This window comes from Cnephaeus nilssonii (genome assembly GCF_951640355.1).
Source record: "Cnephaeus nilssonii genome assembly, chromosome: 18".
In the NCBI taxonomy this organism is placed as follows: domain Eukaryota; kingdom Metazoa; phylum Chordata; class Mammalia; order Chiroptera; family Vespertilionidae; genus Cnephaeus; species Cnephaeus nilssonii.
The window spans coordinates 5989213-6014384 of NC_137089.1; the positions used below are offsets into that span (position 1 = coordinate 5989213).

Here is a 25172-nt window from a genome sequence, read left to right on the forward strand (position 1 = left end):
CGTGAGATGGTTTGAAGAAAGAAAACCATGGCCAGTGCTTTTTCAGTAATCTCCTCGCAAAGAGCTGGTTTGAGATAAAAATGGCATCCCACTTGAGAAACCCTGTGTGGGTCTGGTGAGGGCAGAAGTCCAGGCATTCCTGAAGTTTGTGGAGGAAAAAACTAGATTTCAGTTTCTTGAGGCTTGGGTTTAAATTCTCATTTCAAAAGAATCCAAGATGAAAGAACCCTACTGGCTAAGTTTAGAGCAAACTATTTCATCCCCCTGATTGGCTCAGAAAGGGAAAAGGGAATTGAGAAAAGGCTTGAAATCTTCACTTTAAAACCAACTACACCCATGAAGCCAGCCCGTGGTGGGCTTTCTCCTTTAACATTCAAGGTAAAGCACTCGGTTTGGTGTGATGAAGTAATTTTGCTAACTCGCTCCGCCTGGATGTGCCTGGGCTCATCCATTCATTAACTGGGAGACCGTGTGACAATCCCTCTATAGCTCCAGACCTCTGTTTCCTTATCTCCAAAATTGCAAGATGGAATCAGGGAATGCAAAGGGAAAAAGCAGCTTAGCCATCATCCAGTTCCCGATTCTTAAGAAGCAGGGATATCTGAAGGTGACATATCTGTCCAAGGTCATTTAGCTAGTTAGTGGAGACAGGACTAAAACCTCGATGTGAAACAAATTCATTCCTTTTGTCTTTTTTCTTGAAACCAAACAGATTCAATAAGACTTTTTGAAAATTCCTCAGTATGCATGTAAGAATAGATTTAATGAAGTTACCACCATGAAAGGTTTGACAGACCAGAATTTTGAAGCAGAATTCTGCAGATGAAAGCGGTATGTACCACAAGCCACGTTATTATGGGGGTGGTACCACCTCCTCAGCATTGGGGAGGGCTGGGTCTGGACAGAAAGCCTCAGGCAACCCGCACAGAGAACAAACCACCGGCAACTGGCCGTCTAACACCTGACACTGTGGTATTGAGGATGGAAAGAAACACAATCCTACCCAGGCCGCTGGTTTTGACTACATGGATCGGACTCCTTTATCTCTCCAGGGCTGAGAGACTAGGGCCTCTGGAGATGACTAAGGGAAAGATGTTTCCAAGGGATTAGAGAATGTAGGAACTGAGAACCAAAGAGGGGAAGGTGTTTCTGCCTTGTTTTCTATCACCTTCCATTATGAAGTGGGAATCTGAATAACAAACTCCCTATAAAAATGGTCTTTCCTGGCTGGTGTGGCTCAGTGGTTGAGTGTCTACTTATGAACCAGGAGGTCATGGTTTGATTCCTGGTCAGGGCACAGGCTCAGGTTATAGGCTCAATCCCCAGTAAAAGGTGTGCAAGAGATAGTCGATCAGTGATTCTCTCTCATCATTGATGTTTCTATATCTCTCTCCCTATCCCTTCCTCTCTGAAATAAAAAAATATATATATTAAAAAAATAAAAATGGTCCCTCAGTGCCTCCCCTAATGTATATACACTGTCCTGATTCCTGCAGGTGACCTGCCTTTCCTCCCTGGTGAGGTAGACCCCTACCACCACCCGACGGAACTTTATTCTGTTCCTTACAACAGTCCTGCTGTACTTGGTCTAAACTCCTCTCACTGCATGGGGAGGCCTTGCAGCCTCTGTCTGGAAGACTCACCCTCCACCTCTTCCCCAGCAACACCAACATGGTGCAGCCACCTGCACCTCTCATCTTCACTGACAGTGGTCGGTGCCCCTCATCTGATCCTAGGGCACTCCGGTGCTCACCTTTGGGAGAACTGATAGCTCTGTGTTGCTATTATCCATGTAATTTACTTTCTCCTCAATATACCATAAGCTCCATGAGCTCAGGGAACATGCTGAGTGAGGTACATAAAAGGAAAAGTAAAGAGAAATGCCAATATATTACATCATATCCGGAATCCAGCTGTTGTACCTTCAAACCAACGATAAGTTTAACGAGAATAAATATTCTTCATAGCAGTCTGATAGAGACAAGAGAACCGACAAGTTCAATGAGACTCTCAGAGATTATAAGACAGTCCAGGAAAACAGATACAGCTCTACATAAGGAATATCTTTCTAGATATCACATCTGCCCGAGGATAGAATAGCCTGCCTTGGGAGGTAGCAAGTTCCCAGTCACTGGAAGCGTTCAACCAGCAGTTGGAAGACATTTAGTGGAGACATTGCACTGAGTTTCATTATTAGCCGTTCCTTTAGATGAGGTAGCCCTACATAGTAGGGACAAGCACAGAGGCATGCTTAGTTCTTGCTATGTTGTGTCCCTTAGGATTGCATTTAGATATAAGTAACACAATACCTGAGTAATGGTAACGTAAAGAAATAGAGGGTCATTTGTTTCATATTTCAAGAGGTCCAAAGTTAGGTGGTTCAGGTGGGAAAAGTGCCTCATCAGTGTGACCATGGACTTCAGGAGTTTATACATGTTTTACTCTACTATCATTATTTAATAGGCCTTAGCCTCATGCTTATAATAAGATAAAGTTGATGATAATGATGATGATAATGATATTGACACTTTGTAGTACTAATCTTGTGCCCAAAATGTTCTAATTGCTTTCACGTATTTATTTATGGCTATAAAATGGTTGTAGTAGAACAGACCTCACATCCGTGATCCTGAAAACAGCAAAACCCCCCACAAAACAGTGGGGTGCCAGTGGGAGAGAAACTGAAGAGGCAATAGACAGGCTCTCTTCTATCCTTACATATAAATATTTCCAGAAACCCATCCAAAAGTAGTCTGCTTGATTCCATTGAACAAAAGTGCGTCACGTGGCCACCCTCAGCTGGAAGGTGGCCAAGGGAAAGGGGACCATGAATGGCGGTTGAGTCAGATAATGAGCAGGTGCTTCCACCGGGGTTAAGTCTTTTTACGTCCATCATGTCATCTGATCCTTTCCGCAGCCTCTGCGCTAGATACCAAAGGAAACTGAAGAGCCGAGTTTTGAATAACTAGTCATTTAGCTCTTACTTTCCAAAGCTGAGATGTGAATTCACCTACGCTGACCTCCGAAACCATGCCTCCGTGCTTGTCACTACTACGCAGGGCTACCTCCCTGGCTCGGTTTGAATGTCACTCCCTCCCTCCCTGAAATGTGATAACCAAGATGTGCTGGTCACCTTGAAATAGGAGCCAGAGTAGAATTACGCAGCGGTAAGCCCAGGGTTCGTTCTTTTCCTGTGATGGCTTTCCATGAATTTGCTGGAGCCACCAAAGGTCTGATGAGGTGAATGCTCAGTGCCACGTAAGCAGGCATAAGCTCAGGCTGGCCTCGGAATGAAGGGCACCGTTCCTGCTACTGCTGAGCGAGGCACAGATTCTCGGGATGGAAAGTCATGCTCTGGAAATAGGTCAGATCACTTCAGCAGGGCGCTGCACGTATCAGGTCCCAGAGCGTCACTCCCGGAGCAGCTCAATGACCTGAGGGGATGCTCTTCCATCGGTTGTTTCATGTGACCTCCTATGCGTGGCTTGAGCACTCAGAAAAACCACATCACTGTGGGACGGAGACGTTTCCAGATGCAGAGGGATCAGCCGGACTATTCCTGCAGGATTTGTAGGTGAAAAGGGTAAAGGAGGCTACGATGACTCTCTGCCTAAAATATCTGCTGTTGCCCTAGGACTGTGTCTGCCCGTGGGGAGGCAGCAGAGCACAGGCCTACGTCCTGGCTGATGTGTGTTTGGATTCCAGTCCCCATCCCCCACGCCCCAGCTGTGCCACCTAAACTCTCTAAAGTCATGTGGTTATTCTGAGAATTAAATAAGGTGATATCTTGAAAGCACTCAGCACGGTGGTCAGCAGGCACGGAGGGAAGAATCAATAAACGTTGGCTGCAAGTCATTATCATCACGGTTGTTGTTGGTTACATTATTACTGTTCAGAATAGGTCTCGAGTGTTTTACCATGTGAAGGACAAAACCCTGGAAAGATTCCCAGATATTTCCAAGGTAGCCTGAGGTCCGTGCGTGTGGTTTACAGAGGTCAGGCATCTAAACCAGCACGTCAGTCATTGAAAACTAAAGCTGGAAGTGTGTTTATGGACAATGTCAGAGTAGACCACTAGACCTATGAATACCCATCCAGAATCTAAGAATCTTTTAAAAATTAATCATCTCTGTACTAAGAAGACCCAGTAGTGGGAGACACACTTAGAGTGAGGTGCTAAGATCTCAAAAAGCAACCCTGGGTCGGTCTTGTTTTCTTCCTTGGAAAAAGCCCCTCCCTAAATGAATAACAATATTAATCACTCACGTTTTTGAACACTTACCCTGTGCCTTGCTGACATTCTAACCTACATGTAAGTCTCACCATTCGTTGGGATAGGTTCTGCTACCTTCCACATGATAGAGTTAAAGAGATTGAGGCAGAAAGAAGTTGAACTTGTCCTAGAGTACAAAGCCTATAATGAGTACAGTCTGGCTCTGGACTGAGCCAGGAGGGATGTAAATGTGGCCCTTTGCTCTGATGTATTATTTTTTGAAGGAGGCAGAAAAGCAGACCTCCATGAGCGGCTCCTTCTCATCCCTCTCTTCTTGGCTACATTTCTCTTCAGCCACGTTGAACTCTTACCCTTTGCTGGGACACATCAAGCTTATTCCCACCCCTGAGTCTTTGCATGCCCTGTTTCCTCTGGCCTAGAATGAATCCAGGGGTCCCTCAGAGTGACAATGACTCCCAACAGGGTATCATTTGTTACAGAATCCAACCTTTAAAAATATAACAAAGACAAAACCAAAAGTATTTGTGGGAAATAATACAATGTGCTTGTTTCTAAACTGGAATAAATTTCCAGTTCTCACCACCACCTCCATCTCCCAAAGGAAAATAGAAATCATCCATCTGCGTCCTTTAGGTTAATCCTTTCATTCTGGTTTGCCCAGGACTGTTTCAATTTTTGCCTGTTTCCCTGGTATAATTATTAAGAGCACCCTCTTTCACTCTCAAATGGGTCTCAGTTTAGGAAATGAGTTATATGATCACCCTGTTTATAGTGGGAATTTCTGCCCCCAGTATCAGTTTCCAAAGTAGGCTGTCTCACTTAGTTGCAGTTTTTTGTTATTTTTTTAGACATCAGGCAAGGAAAAGAAGAATATATCTACTTGTATCTGAGCCCAGGGTTTTCAAAGTCTAGTTGGCCCCATCCTTAAATGATTAGGAAACTTTCCCAGCTCTTAAAATCTCTCAAATCCTCCCCAGCCACCACTCTCAACTCTTCTATCAGTTTTTGCCTTTAACATGAAGTTATTAATACTGTGGACTCACTTTTACACATTTATTTTATTCAATTTCCCATTCATGCATATATTTATTGTTTCCGTTTATATAAGGAAATAAGATTGAGGGCTAGGTTTTCTTCCTTTTATTGCTCATGGTGTGTAATGTAAGTCTATACATAAACTAGAGACACGATAAACATTGATAGAACAAACAAAATACAGGAAGCAGAGAGATGAGAAATGAATGGAATATGGACAGAGGGAAGAAAGGAAGGAGGAGAAAGGGGAAGGGAGGGATGGGGAAGGAAATGCAAGTTCCATATATATTTCCCGAAACACCAAGAACACTAAAGGGAAACCAGCTGGTCCCTTATAACAATGACTTGTCTTCATTCAATGCAAACAGATGCATTCTTCCCTTGACCAGTACCTCTGCTACTGTGAGCAACAAGCCTTTCTAGACTGAAGAGTTACAGGCAGGCTGACCTGTAATTGGATTCATCTCATACTAGCTACTTAAGAGAAGCAAGGTGCCTTTCTATTTGGACAATAAGTTTGAGTTGCAAATAGGAATGAGGGCTTATTGGATGAAGAGTGTTGCTTCCATGATGGTCTCAGGTTAAGCATCTTCTTTTAAAAAAATAGATAGCATCCTTTCTCAAATGTTGATTATTAGTATTTACTACAGGTTCTATTTTAAACTGAAAGAAACAAAATTTTATCATGTTAATCTATTTCTCTGCACTATGTAATAAGTGAAGTAAGGTTTAAGGAAGTCATCTATCTTTTTACCCTTCAACAATTAATGAAATAACTTCCTCATTTAACTCTGATTTTATTTATTCCTTCATACATACATAATTTGCATTTGTTACATAGTGAGTGATGAGTATATGCAAATGCTAGTATATAATAATTGCTAAAGTATATAAGAAGACAAAATTTAACACTCCTTCATGATTGAAGCACCCAGCAAACAGGAATTGAAGGTACTTCCTCAACCTGAAAAACAGCACTGACAACTCACAACGGATGCAATGGTGAAGGAATACATTCGTTTCCATAGTTCAGGAAGAAGACAAGGATATCTTCTCCCATCACTTCTATTCAACATTGTGCTACCAGTTCCCATCACAGCAATTAGGCCAACCCCCCCCCAAAAAAAAAAACAAAAAACAACCAAACAAAAACAAAAAACAAAAAAACACACGAAATAAAGAGAATCCAGATGAGAAAGGAAGAAGTAAAACTATCTCATTTGCAGATGACCATCTTGTATATAAAAAATCCCAAGGAAACCACTAAAAATGCTTAGAAGTAATAAATGAGTTCAGTAAGGTTTCAAGATATAAGATCAACATACAACTGTCAATTGTATTTGTATACACTTGTAATAAATGATCCAAAAATATAATTGGCAAAATAAATCCATTGAAATTAGTATTAAAAATAATCAAATACAAAGAATTGAATCTAACAATGTAAGTCCAGACCTTGTACTCTAAAAGCTACAAAAATATTGTTGAAAGAAATTATAGAAACTGTAAGTAATTAGAAAGGTATCCAAAACCTTACCTGTAATGCATTTTCTATAAGCTTGTCCATTATAAGTAACCCACAAATTGTACAGGATTGTTTAACAAATGGATTCCACTTTATTCCAATAATCTCATGGTGACTAATGGGATATTTTGTCACACACACACACACACACACACACACACACACACACACAAATACAGACACAGTAAACTTGGCACCGAAAAAAATCACAAATCTAAAAATTATTCTTCACAATGTGAGTATGAGGTGTGCAGCCTCTGTTGGGAAGAACTCTGAACATTTATTTGGCTGTCAACAGAGGGGAGAATGAATGGGAACATTGGCCAGTCTACTGGTCTCCTCCACAGGCCAATACTCTTTCAGTGAATCCCACAAAAGGAATGCATAGGTGATTAAACACCAGCCTTCTCACACATAGGCTCCTCGAGTGTGATTATTTTCCCAGAAGCCTCATAAAACATTTTTAAATCACCTCTTCCATTTTCCAGGTGATATTTCCTCCAGTTGAATACGGTAACTCTTGTCCCCTCAGCCAAAGGGTTGGGTATCCAGATGACTCTAGAAGGAGAAGAAAGCCAAGATGTTATTGAACACACCACTTTTAATGAAGGAAACACCTTGGAAAGTATTATGGCAAATTACTTTAGAGAGAGCAGGTAGAACGTGGCCAGTGAGTGCACCAAGGCAAAGAAAAGTTGCTGAAACAGGAGGAGATAAATCTAAGAGTCTGGGGAGAGGTGTCCTGATGAAGTTAAGAACAATTTAATGAGTACAGTGTTTAGAAGGAGTGACATAACTGTGTCACAGATGATGGGACAATTGTGCAATAAGTCACCAAACCTCTCTTATAGTGGTTGAATAGGCATATTTAAACAATCAACTGCCTCTTCTTTGCATTTGGTCTGCTGACTTCAGTTTCCTATATGGTTTTTCAGTTCTGGCCCATTTACAAATGTACAGAAACATCTGCAAACTATGCAACTACAAAGGGACATATAATTCTGGGGCAATAAAAAGACGAAATTCCTTTTGAACACTGATGGATTTTTAAAATATAACTCCAAGAAAAGATGATGCAAGAATACTAATAATGTATTTTTTTTTAAAAAAAGAATACTAATAATGTTTTTTTATGTCAAATATGTTTAATTTCTTTAATTGTTTTCAGCATGCTGTAATGTATGGGATAAGATCATTTCATATATATTTTGAAAGGTTTTTGTTTTTTACATCATATGTTTACATAGCAAAATGACATCATTTTGCTGTTTATTTTTAAATTCGATTTCAAGTGGAGAGAGTTGATCTTATCATCCCAAGCATAATGGTATTATCTCTCCCTGCAGGTGGCAGTGGAGTTTAATTCACCTGTTTCCCCAATTCTCTGGTGCTCAGTCCCATTCTCTAGTCTATAGATCCCTAATACAGGGTGTTCAATGTATGCCCTTAAATATTAGCATGTTCTTATAAAATACATGGTATTGTTTTAATTACATGATATTATATTGTAATATAAACTCATCTCCTTTATGGAACTCAGCACTCTTTTGGGTGGAATCTACCGATGTGGTTGTAAACATCTAACTTGTGTTTCTTACTGATGCTCATAGTGTCTTGGTGGGCATCTCTTGCTTATTTATTTTCTTGGGGGTTAACCTTAATTGCCTGTAGTTTCCTTCCACCAAAAATAACATTCTGAAAAACAAGCTTGTACTGGTCCCTTATGAACACACACACACACACACACACACACACACACACACACACACACACAATTGGGTTGGCTAGATCATAGAGAAGAATACAATTTTTGTTGAATATTGCCTAATTGCCTCTCAGAATGGTTGTTTCAATTTACTCTTCAATTGTGCACAAAAATTCATGCCTTCTCAAAGTTTTGACAGCACTTGATTGTCCCAACATGTCTGTTTTTTGCCATTCTGATGACTAGAAAGCAGTATCTGATTGTTGTTGTGTTTAGTCCTGCTGTTTCTAATGAGCTCACACACATTTTTATGTACCCATTGGACTTCATTTTCTGTAAATTACCTGGTCACATTGCCCATTTTCCTACTAGTTTCCTGCTTCAGCCTGTTAATTTGAAGTTAAAGTATATTTTAGAAATCAGTTCCTTAATTGCAAACATTAAATATATCTTCTCCCAACATGTCACTTACTGTTAACATTATCCAAGGTATCCTACCCAAATATGGATCCAGATATATGAGTAATCATTCCACTCTATGGTTTGTGTATTGGAGTCTTGTTTAATTCTATTTTTACCACCATCAAGTCATTAGTATATCCTTATAAAAGGTCTTCTATTAGATATATAGGTTTACCTTTATACAACAAGAGCCAATACTTAGAAATGTTTACAATTTTCTAGATTATTTCACATATCCTAGCATATTTAGATTTTCAGATGAACCTCCCACAAATGAGATAGCTATTTTCATCCCAATTTTACAGGAGGAAATTGAAGCACCAGGAAATTAAATAACTTACCCTAAACTATACAGCCCGGAAGTGAAAGATTTCTAGGTTTGAACCCATACTATCTGTACCTCACAAATCCACGCTCCTGTATTTAGGTATTTTATTCCTGTGGAGTATACCTTTTTAAATTAACAATCCTTCCTTTCTTCCTTCCTTCTTTCTTTTCTCCCTCTTTTCCTCCCTCATTCATCCCTCCCTCCTTCCTTTTCTTCCTTCCTTTTTTCTTTTTATAAAAATTTAAGCCCCTACTATGTAACAGATATAAATTATTAGCTGTGAGCACACAGTTGTTATTTAAGCTGTATGTCCAGATGAGATTCTCCAAGAGAGCAAGTCTAGATAAGGCAGGGAATGCCAAATCCTGAGCCTTGGGACACTCAACAGTAAGATGGGGCCCAAGAAGCAAAACCAGAAGAACGGGCTGAGAAAGAGCAACACGTAATGGAGCAAGAGAACCAAGAGTCTTTCGTTTCCCAGAAGCCAGGTGAAGAATGTGCTTCCCAAAGAAGGGATCAACTAAGTCTGATGCTGCAGAGGATTCTAGAAGAATTCTCAGAACTAATTTCTGGGTGCAGCACTCAGGACCCGTACAAGAGCAGCTTCGATGGAGGGATGGGGACAAAGGTGGTGGACTTAGGGGAGAATAGGGAGCAGAGTTGAAGTCAGGCAGCGGGGACAATGCTCTTTTCAGGAGCTCTATTGCAAAAGAAAGTCACGGAATGGGATGGTAGCAGAAAAGGGAAATGACATCAAGAAAGAGTTGTGAAAATTTCTCTGGTTAATTACTATACTTACCATTGTGCCACCGTGTATTGACCATTCCCGTTCATGGCAGTGTGCTTTTTTTATACGTTTTTGCCACTACCAACAATGCTGTAATTGAGATACTTAATACATATCTACTTATAGAATGTAGATTGTTTTCACCACCTTCCAGTCATCTCAGTATTTATACACATGTACTTTTAGATAGTGGTGTTTTGTTGTTCTATGGGTAGATTCACAAGGGTGAGATTGTTGAATAGAATTGCATATATACATGTATGTTTTATATTTAATCCATATCCATCTACTGATACATATTTATTAATAAATACTTATGTAGTTTACATTGATATACCAGCAATGTTTGAGTATATCTTTTTCTGAAATCCATACTGGCAAATAAAACACATCCCTGAATTGGGATTTAAAAAAAAATACTCTTAATGACATATATATATATATATATATAATGAGAGAGAGAGAGAGACATCAATATGAGAGAGAAACATTGATTGGCTGCCTTCTGCACACCCCCTACTGGGGATCCAGCCAGCCAGGATGCTGGATTGTGATATTTTGCTGCCATGTGTCAGAGTCATAATCAAGAAAACTTACCAGTATTTTATTTGATCTTCAAAATGGGTCTCTGATACTTCCAATTCTGTGATTCCCAGTTTGCTGAGGTGGAGAGGTAAAGTTTCTCACACAAGTTCACCCACCTTCAACCTCAGATCATCTCATTCTTAGATTCCTTCTCCTCCTATTTTCAACTGCCTTTGGTCCCTGGTTCTATTCACAGATTCTTCTCAGTACCTCTGACTCAGAAAAGAGAACATTCCTTTGGGTTGGACTGGTGTCTCTGTTTCTCTCCATGTAAGGGCCTGGCTGCATAGCCTGCTGCCTGCCCTCCTTCCCCCAGCTCTAGGCCCCCTCGGCCCTGAGTGTCTTCTCACTCTGAGGCCCCACAGAATCTCAGTGCATATTCCACATTCCTCCAGCAAAACGAATCCACTGGCAGGCACCCAGGAACACACAGTCACACATGCGGCTCCCCCAGCCGGCTGGACTGTGTCCAACTGTGGTCATAGGTAGCCGCAGAGACAGGCATAAACGCAGGTCCTGGAGACTGGACCAAAGGCATGGCGGGTCGAGTGGGCGGAACCACAGGCATGCTGCACAGATGCCAACCAGTGACCTCTACGCAAGCCGTGCCAAGAAAAACAGAGCATCATAAGCAAAAGGATCCTTTGACTTCTCTGCCCTATCTTCTTCTCCCTCAGAAATGCATGGCTGATATTCCACCAGTCTAAGGTTTTTAATCACCAGATAACACTAATAATTAGAGCTATCATTTATTATGGAAGCCAGAAAATAGTACATTATAGGCATTCCACATGTATTAGCTTTCAGCTTCAGGAAAGCCATGAAAGATAGGTTAGGTTATTTCTGATTCAGAAATATTGACATATTCAGGATGGCATGCCTCATAAGTGGCAGAATCAGAATTGAGACTCCGACTTTCTTGATGTAAATGCTCGTGGGCTTTCTGCTTAAACTCATCCCTGTCTACAATAATGTTAGTAATAAAGACTATTTGTAAGTACTTAATATGCATTGGGCATAGTGTCCAGTGGTTTACACAAATTGTCTCAGTTATCCTGACAATAATCTTAATTTCATCAACTCTTTCCTCCTCTATGATTTAAAAACAATAATTATTAAACAGATGAGAGAGCTGTCTTAGATACCGAAGCAACTTCCCCAAGGTCGGAGGACTAGTAAGGCCTAGAGATGGAATTGGAAATTAGATACCTGTGACTATGGGCCCTTGCTCTTGACTCTTGTCTCCCCAAAATGTAGATCGTCTCCTTCATCTCTGTGGCTCATCCTCTTTCTGGAGATAAATCTGCACATATGGTTTAGTAGCAATTGAAAGTAATGTGTTTCTCAAGGCGATATTTGAAGTCCAACAGGAGCTTGACTGATCAAATGAATAAGTATGGTTTTTCTTTCAGAGAATGTTTATGAAGATTTATCTTCGCAGCTACAAATTCAAAAGCTTCTTGACTATGATGTCAACTTATTATTGTTGCCTCACTGCAATGTTTCTAAGAGTCAATAGAAAACAGTCCTGACCCTTTTTGTTGGAATTGAAAGGTCACCAGGACTTTGTTTTATTATTTATTTATTTATTTATTTATTTATTTATTTACTTATTTATTTATAATTTGTCAATTACAGTTGACATTCAATAGTATTTTATATTAGTTTCAGGTGTACAGCATGGTGGTTAGACATTTATATAATTTATGACTGAACAGATGGAAAGTCAAAGGTGTTAACACCTGGATGTGGTGATTAAATCATGAGCTCTAGAATCGCCCAGACATGGGGTGGACGAACTGGGATTTGAGCAACATACTTAACCTTTCTCAATGTCAAGTTCCTTATCTATAGAGTGAGGATGGAAATAGTAACCCACTTCACAGCATTGCTGTAAGAATTAATAGATTAATGCATGTGCTTAACACATTGTCTGGCCCCATCATTCGCCCTATAAATGTTGGCTTTCAGTGTATATCACAACCAACCTGTTGGAGACACCAAGGAAATGAATGTACCATGTGTTTTCTCAATGACTTTCAAGATACTTGCTTCTCATTCGGTGTTTTATTCTCAGTAGAACATTCTTACCTTTCCGTTCTTATATTTCTAAATAGTCTTCTATTTCTATTCTCTACTCAAGAGAAATTTGACTTGAGGAGAAAGATGTACTACAACCGTATGTATGTTAGGAGGGGATTTCATAACTTTCCTACATTCATTTAAAGTGCTGTGAAACTCTTTTGAAAAATAGAAGTAACTTTGTCCACCTACTCACTTCCTTCTTAATGCGTTACTTTAAATCTCAAGTTTTAATGTAATTTAACATAATTATTAATGTAATCCCAACAACACACAGGTCATTGGAAGCCAGCCCATTAAATCGTTTTGTCTCACCCCCCACCTTCGGAACAGTATAAACCATTAAACAGAGCAGTTTTTAAACAGACATGCACTGTGGTTTCCTTACATCTTTCTCCAAAGCTTTAGAAAATTACTATTACTATTAGTGTCATTCAAGTTAGGAAATTTAGTCATATTTTCTAAACCGTATGGATATGCCCCGGAATGGAAAAGGACAGAGAATAAGTAAGTCTTCAACAGCTGGGAGAGGTTTTGTGGATTTCATAGTGGTTGGGAACTACTAACAAGGAAATATTACACATGGCCTTTGGCAGGAACATATTATAAAATCCAGAGCCTTTTGTATGGGCTGAGTAGGGTATTATTCATAATTGTTATTTGATTTGGTCTTCTTCCCGTCTTCTCCTTAACAGAAGCTTTCCTGCCTAGAAAAAATTACACCATTTAAAGGTGCCCTATGTCTCTGATTATAAGCTACATAACCTGGCAAATATTACTGGGGAGAAAAAAAAAGCTCACGAGGCCAGTAAAATTTACAGTAGCAGATGGCATTCTCACCAACTAACAGCGCCAGTATTTCACAAAGGTAAAAGGGGGATCTACCCGCTCTTGAGTAATGCCAGGAAATGTCTGTCATTCCCAGAATATCTCATTCATTCAACTGACATTCATTAATCCCCTGAGCATCCTGATAACTCCAGGAAAGCATCCAAACTCATCCGTGTCTGGCTCCTGCTCCATCTCACACTGCTGCTTGCCCCTACGAACCCTAACCTCCAGCATTTACAACTCAAATGTGTGCAGCTTCTAACGGTGACAAGTGACCCCAAGCAGCTGATGACATGTAAATGTATTGATGCAGTCATTTTAATCACACATGCTTTAGGCTGGTGACCCTAAGGGAGTCATTTGGCTGCTCAGTGACGCTAGCTGGCTGCCCAGCATCTGCCTTTCTATAACACATTGCCATTTTTCTACTTATTCCTGCATGTACTCTGAATGGGCTGTATCAGTTACTTAATGCCACAATAATGCTGTTTTACAAACAACCACAAACCCCAGTGGCCCACGACCATGAACGTTTATTTTGCCCCTGTATCGGTGGGGTTCCTAGGCTTGGGAATGAGCATTGGTTGACTTCACCTGGGCTTGCCTACAAATCTGTGTTCAGTGGTGGGATTCCTGGCTGTGCTGTTGCTCTGGTGCAGCCTCATTTATAAATCTGGGATCGACATGATCTCAGCTAGTCTAGTGTGGCCTCAGTCAGGACAACCAAGTCAACGTGGTTCTGCTCCTCTTGTCCTTCATCCTCCTGCGGGCCAAGCCCAGTGTGTTCTCATAGCAAGGGCAGTGCTTCAAGGGCCACCAAGAACAACCAATTAAGCAATTTCAAAGTGCACTTGCGTCAGGCATGCTAACACCCTATTGGCCAAACCAAGTCGCACGGTCATTCCCACAGAATAAGTGAGAGAGATTGCAAGGGTAAGGGTATGGAAGGAGTGGAGAACTGGGGTCATGTTTGCAATCAATCCATCCCCATGGAAACAATGGATTCCAGAGTGGTGTTTGAGAAGACCTTCCTTCTATTCCACTTGGATTCTTGGAAAAGTTTATACAGTTTATCCTCCATGCCATGGCACTGGTAACTGTTCCCTCACTCTTCCCTTTACCACTGCCCCGCCCAGTCCCTGCAAGTGCAGGCGTGAGACAAATAAAACACAGTCTCTGGCTTTAGGGAGAACACAGTTTAGCAGGGAAGCACACTTACCTAAGGACGGAGTTGGATAATGCAAATGAAGACTAACAATGCTTGATCCATGGTAAGAGGGTAGAGAAGATTATGCTGAGGTACATTCCATTCCTCAAACACATTTTTACCTGCAGCTGCAGCAGACAATTCTCTGCATCTGACAACTTCCCACCTCAAGTACCCACAGCTCTCTGCTTTTCTGTCTGAGGACTTTCTCCCGCATCCATGGGAGTCTGTGCCTATGCACACAGGTGAAGCCCCAAAGCACTGGGAATTTAATGCCCCAAGAGAAAATGCTCAGCCAGTGAGGCAGGTGTAGGTGGACATGCTGCAGCTTCCCCTCGCTTGTTGTGATAATTCAAGTTGTGTCTGCAGAGTTCCTCAGCAAGAGTCCAACAGTGGCCCCGTGAATGCTCTCTTTGTTTCCCCAACTTGTTTCCTCCAATCACTGCTTGGGCGCTTGGGATCATCTCCCATAATAAACTACCTGCTCCCAAGCCCTCATCACAGGACCTGCTTTTGGGGAGAACCTTAACAGAGAAAGGGCAATAACGGTAATTGGCTAGAATGACTGTGAAGCCCAATGTGCAAAAGGAGAGAAATTCTTAAGAAGCGTAGAATGGGGGAAGGTGCTGAGTCTTTTATATTGCTTTGTTTAGACTCTAGAGACCTACCATTCACGGGTGAGTTTCACACACCCAGATAGATAAAGTCACTGCTTGAGATGTTCCTCCCGTTACCTATTTTCACAGGATTGAGGGGAGGCGGGAGGTGGAGGAAAAAGACACGAAAACCTCCTTTGAGCAGTAGTCTGAACAATAGCCTTTGTGGTATGATCTATGAGGTTCCTATATATCAATGTCTACAATTTCTTCAATAGGAATCCATCTCTTCAGATAAGCATTGCCCCGCCTCTGTGAGTGGTTTTTACGAAGTTCAGCTACAGAGAAAACAAACAGCAGTGTAGGGTAGTGGAACATGCGTCTTTGAGAACAGAACGACCTAGAGTCAAATCTGAGCGCTGCTCTCCATGATCTCTGTGACTTCCAGCAGGTCAATGTCTTAATTTCTTTATCTGCAAAATGGGAATAATAGCCTCTACTCTACAGGTTTATTGTGAATATTAAATAAATTAGCAACCATAAGCCTCCAGGCACTATCCTCGACGTATAATAGATACTAATTGAATTTTATCTATTATTAATTTGGAGTCCAACATGCATGAGTTTGAATTTTTGTCCCACTACTAAGTGGCTAGATGACTCTAAAGCAATATGGCACCGAGATTGATAGCTCAAAGGCAGGCTTTGGAGCCAGATGGATTTGGGTGTAAATCCTTTAGTACCATGTGAAAACTAAGTGATGTCAGGCAAGTTCCTAAATCTTTCTGGGCCCCAGTTACTGGCTATCTGATCTTTAAATGGGAATGATGACATGCTATAATTGATCTATCTTAAAATATATTTTCAAAATCAATATCACTTATATCAGAAAGCATCTTATAATTAACTAGTAGCCCGTTTGCACGAAGATTCGTGCAATAGACCTTCATTCACCTGGCTGCCTGCACCAGTTTTCTGCCGGCACCTGGGACCCAGGCCTTGGCTGTGGCCACCGCCTTCTGCCTTTTTCAGGGTCGGGGCTTGGCCCCGGGCGGTGGCCTTGGGCTCGGCCGCACCCAGCGTCCCTGCTACCGATCGCAGGAGCCGACCCCCAGTGGTTTCCTGCGATCGGTGCAGGCTCCCCTCTGGTGCCCAAGGCCCGGAAAGCCTCGGGCTCGGCCGCACCCAGCGTCCCTGCTACCCATCGCAGGAGCCGACCCCCAGTGGTTTCCTGCGATGGGTGCAGGCTCCCCGCTGGTGCCCAAGGCCCGGAAAGCCTCCGCCCCAGGCTTTCCTGGCCTTGGGCTCCGCCACACCCCAACGTCCCTGCAACGGTTTCCTGGTGGGCGTGGTTGGTGGGCGTGGTGTGGTCGGTGGGCGTGGCTTGGGCGTAGCGAAGGTGCGGTCAATTTGCATATTTGTCTATTATAAGGTAAGATGGCGTGCCACAATTTAATAGGCAGAGTTCTACTTTCTGAGAAGTACATAAGGAGTAAAACCTTTTGCAATCAGTTGTGTCTTGATACACTGAAATATGGTTTTACTTAATATGGATGGCTGTACAGATTAAATGAGATGGTACTTTAAAATGTTAGCTTCTAATAAATACCCAGTAAAAGTAAACTATATAAAAAATTTTAAAAAGTAAACTATAAGCTTAACTTTTTAAGATAATTTTTTCAGTCTTAATCTTCTCATCTGTAAAATGCAAATAATAACTCTAGTCTCATAAGGTTCCCCGGGAAGCCAGTCACAGCTAGGGTTAAAGCATCTCACACAGAACCTGCCAGGAAAGTAAGTATCCAGTCAGTGCTTGTTCCTCTGCTCCTTGAGGGTTTAGGTTACAAGCAATGGGAAAAGACTATGGCCAAATTAAGCAGGAGATGCATTTGTTGGAAGGAGGGAGGGTATTTCATAGAACTAATGGGAAATGCCAAGACCCAGGCTTGAAAAGTAATAGGAGTTGGAGAAGCTCCAGACACAGTGCACTCATATTGGTGGAACATTCAGGTGGGGCCACCATATCTAGCATCAATACTATCTCCGTCCCCATGGCCCCAGTCAATGTCACTGTCAATACCACTAGGATGGGGCTGTTGACACTGCTGCTGTAATGATTTGACCTTAACTGGCCCATGCCCTTGGGAGCAAGACTTCCATTGACTTACTTAGGTCATAACTTGCTTCCTGATTGTACTAGGGGACTGCTTGTGGGAGCCCACAGAGGGAATGGGCCGTGAGAACCATTTCTGTGCCACATAATGCACACAGTGGTATAGGGGTCATTCTCCACATGTAATGTTTTTCAGAAAAGAGTTGAATAGTGAACAGCTAAAACACTAAAAGCGACAACAACCATATCATAAATTTACACTAGAGTGCTTCTTCTAAAATAGGCCTTGGAACCAGGCCATTGATTTAGTGTTCTCCCAGTGAGAATACTGGAAAGTTATAAAAAAAAGACGCAAAAACAGAAAACAGAGTGAAGCTCCGATATTTATTGTACAAACACAAAATCTGTCTCTGACAAGTGTAAAGAAAGCTTGTATTTTAGGAGTTAGGATATCAGGGAGCTAGAAAGTTAGGAGGACAGTACACAGGTATCAATTATGATTTCCCAAACTTCCCTAAATCTACTGATAGGAGATAGTATTGGGAGAAAAGGCCTCATTCGAGCCTATAAATTTAGGATTTAAAGGTTTTCCTTTAAGAGAACATAGGGAGGTGGCTGGTAGAGATAATAGAATTAAGAAACTTGTTCAAGAACCCACAAAGAATTCAGCCCAAAGGGACCTTTGCCTTGGCTCTTGGCCAGAGCTGTGTGTCTTTGAACTTCACCCCGAAGTGAGTGCTGAGAGTACACACACACACTTAACTTGGGAGATATGTTGGCTGCTCTCCTCTACTATAACCACTTTGAAACCTCATACCTTCCCTCTAGAATTTCTGCAGAGGAAAGTAGAGAATAGTGAGTTCTAAAAACGACTATGTTGTATGTCCACCGAGGTTTCTCCATGCACAGAGAAGAAGAACAACATCCTCCAACAACACAGACTTGAAAACAACTCATCTGTAGGACCTTGGTCTAGACTTCAGTTCCTCTGATTCCTGCTCTGGTTACAGAAGATGCTAGCTGCTTTGCTGTGGTTTGATAGGACTGGGGAGAAGGCATGCTAAGGACCTTGAGCATATATATGCCAACTATTTTCTTCCAGGGACATTAAATTGTCTGACTACCTCTATTGTTTTACTTATTTTGTTTTTGTTTCTCAGTGACTGTTGGAATGCTTGAAATAATTTATGGCACCTTCCTAATAACTGTGAAGGTCATTTAGAATCTGTTTCCCTTTAGACTTTCATCTTTCTTTACCTTTGATCAACTTATGGTACCTTGCTGTATTTTAAGGATGCTGTCTTAAAACATTTCTACAACTGTCAGTACATCATAATCACTATGAGAGATCCAGAAATTTCCATATAAAAGATTAGCAGGGCAGTTTAGAAAAGGTAAAGGCCTCTAGTGTCAATTATAGCAACATAGTTGGCTCAGAGAATGGAGCCAATCATTAGGCTCGGAGGACTGGGGTGAATACTCTTTACTTCCTGGAAATCCAGGAGAATAAACTTTAGGATATCCGGGTGAGATGTTCTTTCCTCCATCAAGGCAGCTTTACACCTCATTCCTCACTCCCTTGATCTGTCCCCTTCTGAGTCTAATCTCCTTTCCTTGGAGGGCTTTGTGGGCTGGGCAACTAACCAGAGACTTTCCAGCCTCCTGAGCAGGCGACTCAATTTCAAACCCATGCAACTTCTGTTCTTTTGTTGTTCATGTTCATTGATCCCATTGAATATGTGATTTTATTGTGAGCCATCTGGCAAAGTCTTACAAATGAGATGCAAGTAATCAAATCTTGAAAGATTTCACTTCTATCACTCCTGGTCTCATAAGTTGGCAGGCCACCTAATAAGGTGTTGTTTCTCCCTGAGGAAGAAGAGACAATCATAGATAGGAATGCAAAATTTAAAATACATATATATTTTGTGAATACAACATATATTTAATAACTAGAGGCCTGACGCATGAAATTTGTGCACGAGTAGGGTCCCTAGGCCTGGCTGGCGATCAGGGCCGATCTGTGGGGCAACTGGTGGGGCGATTGGGGACCCCCAGTGGCACCTGCCTTGTCTGGCCTGGCACCACCCACTCACTGACCCCGCTCCCTGCTGCTGGCAGTCGCCTCCCTCTGCGGGCCAACTGGCACCTGCCTTGGCTGGCCTAGGGCCTGCAGGCTTGGGGGCAACTCCTGCATTGAGCATCTGCCCCCTGGTGGTCAGTGCATATCATAGCAACCGTTCTTTCCATCAGTCTTTCTGCTGGTCAGTCGATTTGCATATTAGGCTTTTATTATATAGGATAGAATTGGGAATATTCTTATATTCTCTAGAGGGGGGTGGGGAATAGTGGCCCTTGATGAATCATCTTACATCTTGAAAAAAAACAACAATGAATTTTTAAAATAATGCTATTATTCATTAAGAAGAAGAAGAGCAGTAAAAAAATGGAGAGATGCAGTGTTTCCTGGTTGCCAGGCACTATATAGGCACTTCATACATGATTCCTCATTTAAACTCCAAAACAACCCCCCAAAAAGAGACGTTTTTACAGAATGAGCCAATTGAGGCTCAGAGAGGTTAAGTGATTTGTCCATGGCCACACAGCTGGTAAGTTGAAAGTTGAGTGTTAAGCTCAGTTTTCAGTCTCACCTCGAAGTCCACACTCCTCCCCTATGACAGGTACATACAGACTAAAGGTGCTGCATGAAATGCAGAGAGAAGCTCTAGATCTCCCCAAATCCCATAGCAGAGCAGGAAATAACTGAAAAGAAAAAAAAGCACAGACTCCCAGGCATCCATAGCAAGCAGGAAATCACACTTTCCCATGAGCTGGGCCTGCCAAAGAGCATTTCATAGGGGCCTGCCAGGGTCCATGTGGGTGGGGTATCCTCCAGGCCCTACCCGTTCCCCATAGAAGCATGATTTACTAAGCGTTCAGCATTCAATCCCTTTATGTATCATGGTTGGAATCCACAGTGAGGGGAGGTGCCTCTCAAGCAAGAAACTGCCAGATGCTTCCAGCCCCTGACTCTTCATTTTTGTGTCTGCAACTTTTATTGAGGTATTTCAGTGGAAAACAACCCCAGCGCAGTCCATTTGCCGGTCATGTGCAAAACCTCCTCTCCAGTGCCAGGGTCAAGTGCTCATGTGTCTGCATAACATTCAGCTTTCCAACAAAAGTCAAGGAGCAGTTCCATACGGGTGAGGGTTCCTGTAACACCAAAGCGATTGCCGGGGAGAGAGGAGGGTGTGTACCTCTCTCCAGCCCATGGCACTTCGTATATGTTGCTTTGAAGCCTTGGAAACTGAAAAATGAGTCACCTTTGTGACTTGGGTCACTGGTGCCAGAGCTGGAGCCTTCCTGCTGAAATCAGAGGCCGTTCTCACCAAGAGAGGGCAGCCACGCCCCTATCCAGATCCAGGGTCCCTGCGCAGAAGGGAAAGGGGAGGACGCAGGTCCGTGGCTTCAGATGACCACCTTGCGAATCAGCTCCTTGTGATGATACATTTATCTTGAACAACTTCTTTCTGATTAGCAGACCTGGAGACGGTGTTTTGACCAAGACCTTCAGCTGCTCAGCTGGTTTTTTTGACCCCTGGTGATGTCACAGCCCCCTTCCGTGATTTCTCTTGCAGTGGGAAGTAACTCACTTTTAATCAAGCATCCACCATACACCGGGCACTTGGTTTAATTCTCACAACGCTCTGAGATAATAGTATAAGCTTCTTTAAGCAAAAAAAATGAAAGTGGCCTAGGGGTCACTTTGCTAGTTAAAACTGAAGTCAAGAACGGTCCCCAGGCATTCTGATTCACAGTGCAGTGTTCTTCCTGCTCCATCACACTGATGTGACTCATTTAATTTCACACACTCAATCACTCTGTTATGAACTCAAGTAATAAACATCTTTTGAGTGGCCGTTACGTGCTACATATGGTGCTGAGCACTGCCATACAGCAGTGAGCGAGACAGACTAAATTCTCACCAAGATTGCAAAATACTTGGGAGAGAAACATAGTGAATTAGAATTGTGTTGAGTGCTGAGACAGTACAATATTAAATGGGTGTCAACATGCAGCAAGGACCCAAACCAGTCTTAGAGGGATGAGTAGAGTCACAGAATAATTCTCTGAATAAATGAGGCCTGATGGGTGAGTATGAGTTAATCCAGTGAACATGAGCGGTGTGGGGAAAGCAGACCACTCCTCAGCAGAGGGGAAAAGGCATGTGCAAAGGCCCTGTGGCATGAAAGGGTTTTTGTTGTTCAAGAATCTGGAAGAAGTTTGATTTGGTTGGACTGTCTCCAGATTGCTCTAAATTGCATCATCTTTGCTAGTAAATGGTGGCCAAGACTCCTATCTAATGAGAAAGAAAGAAAATGGGGATTCAGATCAGAAGTCACTTTTATGAGTAAGAATGTTTTGTTTGTGTTTTTTTGGCCTAGAATGACTTCAAGCTCAAGAAGCACATGACAATTCCCACCTAGTCACTGGAAAAGGGATGAAGATGAAGGTAAGTTTCTGATATTTATGAATATACCCTGCTCCCTTAAACCCCAAAATGGTTCTCTGTGGACCCTTCTCTAGCCCTCATCTTCATCCTGTCACTCCTGGGTCCCAGGAAAATGGTAAGGTATTTTCCTTCACTTCCGTTAATCCAAAACTCTCTTCTGAACTGGTGGGAAGGAGATTAACATATATTGGGTACCTACTATGTAACAGCCGCCTCCTTATTTAATCCCATAGGGCAGATGTAATAACTCTCATTTTCAGATGAGAAAAAGGAGGGTTTGAAGTTACATTATTTGCTTGTAATCACATAGTAAAAGCAAGAGAAAAGGCTGGAACCCACGTTTTGTTCCTTTTGTTCTGAAGGTAATGTTTGGCTCTAGGACAAAGGACTCTTTAAGGTACTTACTATGTATGACTCTGCCCAGCCTTGAAATCTAACTGACTGTGGGACTCATTTCCCTGCCCTGGAAATAGGTCTTTAGGTGAGTTGCCAGCACCAGATCTGAGACTCAAGTATGTAAAACGAGTCCAGAAATATTTTAATCAATCAATGATCCAGAGAGACTGAATCTTAAATCCAAAAATAAGAGACATATGTATGATGGTAACCTGGTTGGGAAATTTGGCTTTCAGGGCAACAAGAAGTCTTTGGGGGGGAAAAAATGGTATTTTCAATAGTGCAACACTCCAATCCATAATTTCATTCATAATGTACTTTAAGGAAGAGAAGCAAAATGAACATCACATGACTAATTTCCATGGGGAAATTTGTTCTCATAAACCATCTTGGTAAAATGGAAAGGCAGTCGGTCTCGGACTTGGTCAAACTTGGCTTTTAATTCCGCCTGTGCTATTTCCCAGATGAGTCATATGGACACATTACTGAGCTTTCTCTGAGCTTCTGTTTGTTTTTTTAATACATGGGGGATAAAAATATCAAAATGAGGTAATATGAGTTTAAAAAATAGCCCATAGTAGGCTAGTGGACGTTCGACAAATGCTAGCCTTGTCTTTTCCTTTGCAATTAACTTACCCTGTGCCCAACAATTGTCTTTATTGATTTATGGTTTTACTGTGATATTTCCCATAATAACACTGTCTAACACTTGCGTGGCATGTCATCATTTGTGAAGTGTTTTCAAGTTTGCTATCTTCTTCGATCATTACAACAATTGTTTAATTGCTACCATTGCTCTCAGTCCAATTTTATGAACTAGGTAACTAGGTCTTGAGAGGCACCCTGATCTGAGGAGGGTCGAGGAAAGCTCTGGGACCCCATTGCGTGGGCCTGGATTCCAGCACTTACTCTGTGACTTTAGGTGAATTACATAAGCATCTGTGACTCAATTGGGTCAGCTTTAAAACTGAGAATAATAATGGCACTTGTTGCACAGTGTTTTGAGGACGAAGTAAGTGAGGACAGTGATGTACTACTTAAGAACAGAGAGCATTCAATTCATGTTACATCTTATTTTTCTCTGCAAATATGTAGTTACCTCTTAGGTGTTTGGGAGGATGAAATAAGGCAATGAATAAATCAATGCATGTATTTAGACTCATTTCTGGCATGTGGTAAGGGCTTAGCGAGTGTTACCTGCTATTATTATCCAATAGTGGTAAGTAGAAAACCTGGTTTTTGAATGAGAGTCCTTGGAAACTAAAGCACTATGGGTGGGGAGGGAGAGGACTGAAGAAAGTAATGGATAGAAGTCCCAATAATGCGCCAAGTCTTTACACACTTGCTTATATTATTCTCCTAACAATATGAGAAAGACACTGTCATAAACAGCAATTTTGGAGGTTCAAATACATTTTTTTCAATTGTTTTTAATTCATAAAGTGGAAAAAGACAGGTTGTTTTATTAACTTTCTGTAAGAAAGATATGTCAGGGGACCCTAATGAATAATTGGCCCCTGCCTCTCTTATGTGTGCTCTTCAGGCCAGCTACCTAGCTGCAGTCTCCATCCCCACACATTGCAACCATGGTAGGAAAATCACAGCCTGCTCATCACCGTAAGTGCCATCTGTGACCCCCTGAATCCAGCACACCTGGGAGAAAGACCTCCTGCCCTTCCTAAGGAGGCTTTATGTAGGATGGACTCCAGTCAGAGACCAGAAACTGGGCCAAGAGGGAGCCTTGGAGTAGAAGGTGTTTTTGTCAGAAAAAATCCATGGATGCCACAGTTTTGTTGCTTTTGACAGGGAGCCTAATGAACTCTTTAACCACAACATCTTCTTAAAGTTCAGAGAGGAAATGAACCACCAGCTCTCAGTCACATGGAAGACATTAATGTCCTCCTTCTCCAATCCTCTTTCAAGGCACAACACTAAACATGCATTGTATTGAACAGCTGTGTTCCCCTGGAGTCAGGCATGGGTTCCAGTGAAAAGAAATGGTCTCTAATGCATCTCAGAATGCTGCCCTGGAATTAGAGTGGACTGCCAAAATGACAAGGGCGGGGGTGGGGGGGGGATCAAGAAGTAGGGCTTGAGGGTTGATCTGTTATCTGAGATTTATAATTCACCTTTACTTGCAAAATGGGAGGTTTGATTAGGTGTGAAGATCACATCCCAAGTTTGGCTGAGACAGAGGCAGGGGGTCCTGAGGTGCAGAGGAAATGGCATTGGTTAGTGTCCTGGCTGTGTCAAGGATTCGCTGCATTTGATGTGGGTATTATGGCAATGTTTGTTTACTTCATCATCATATGTAATTTATATACATAATATATACTCATTTCTCATATTTATAAATCATATATAGTCATCATACATATAGTTTATTTATGATGGTATTTAATCTTTTATATAGAGTTTATTCAGATATGTAAATATATATTCATTTATAAATACATATATAAATATTTGTTTATGTGAACATATGTATATTTACTGGGTGTGTGTATATGTGTATGTATCTCTTTGGATGTGGGAAAGAATTGTAGAGGTTAGTTGTTCATGTATGGCCTCATAAAGTCACTGATAAAGTCATTGTTTTTTAGAGAAAAAAGCAGACTCAGAGATAGACCTCAGTTGAGGGGTTTTCCAAACGCAGTCCACAAAGTTCTGGGTTTCTGCAAAGAGGTAGCAGAGAGATATGTATTCAGATAAATTTGCATCTAAATTTGAATCATAGCCATGCCACTCTCTAACTTTGTGACCTTGAGAAAAT

At 41.7% G+C, this 25172-nt stretch overlaps 1 long non-coding RNA gene across 1 annotated transcript in view; it reads left to right on the forward strand.

Moving 5' to 3' along the window:
- LOC307114360 overlaps positions 1-25172 on the forward strand; it is a 421289-nt gene that overhangs the window by 187826 nt on the left and 208291 nt on the right. Inside the window, exon 3 of the long non-coding RNA XR_013815002.1 lies at positions 21936-22003. This is a non-coding gene — a long non-coding RNA (uncharacterized lncRNA). The remainder of the gene's footprint in view (positions 1-21935; positions 22004-25172) is intronic.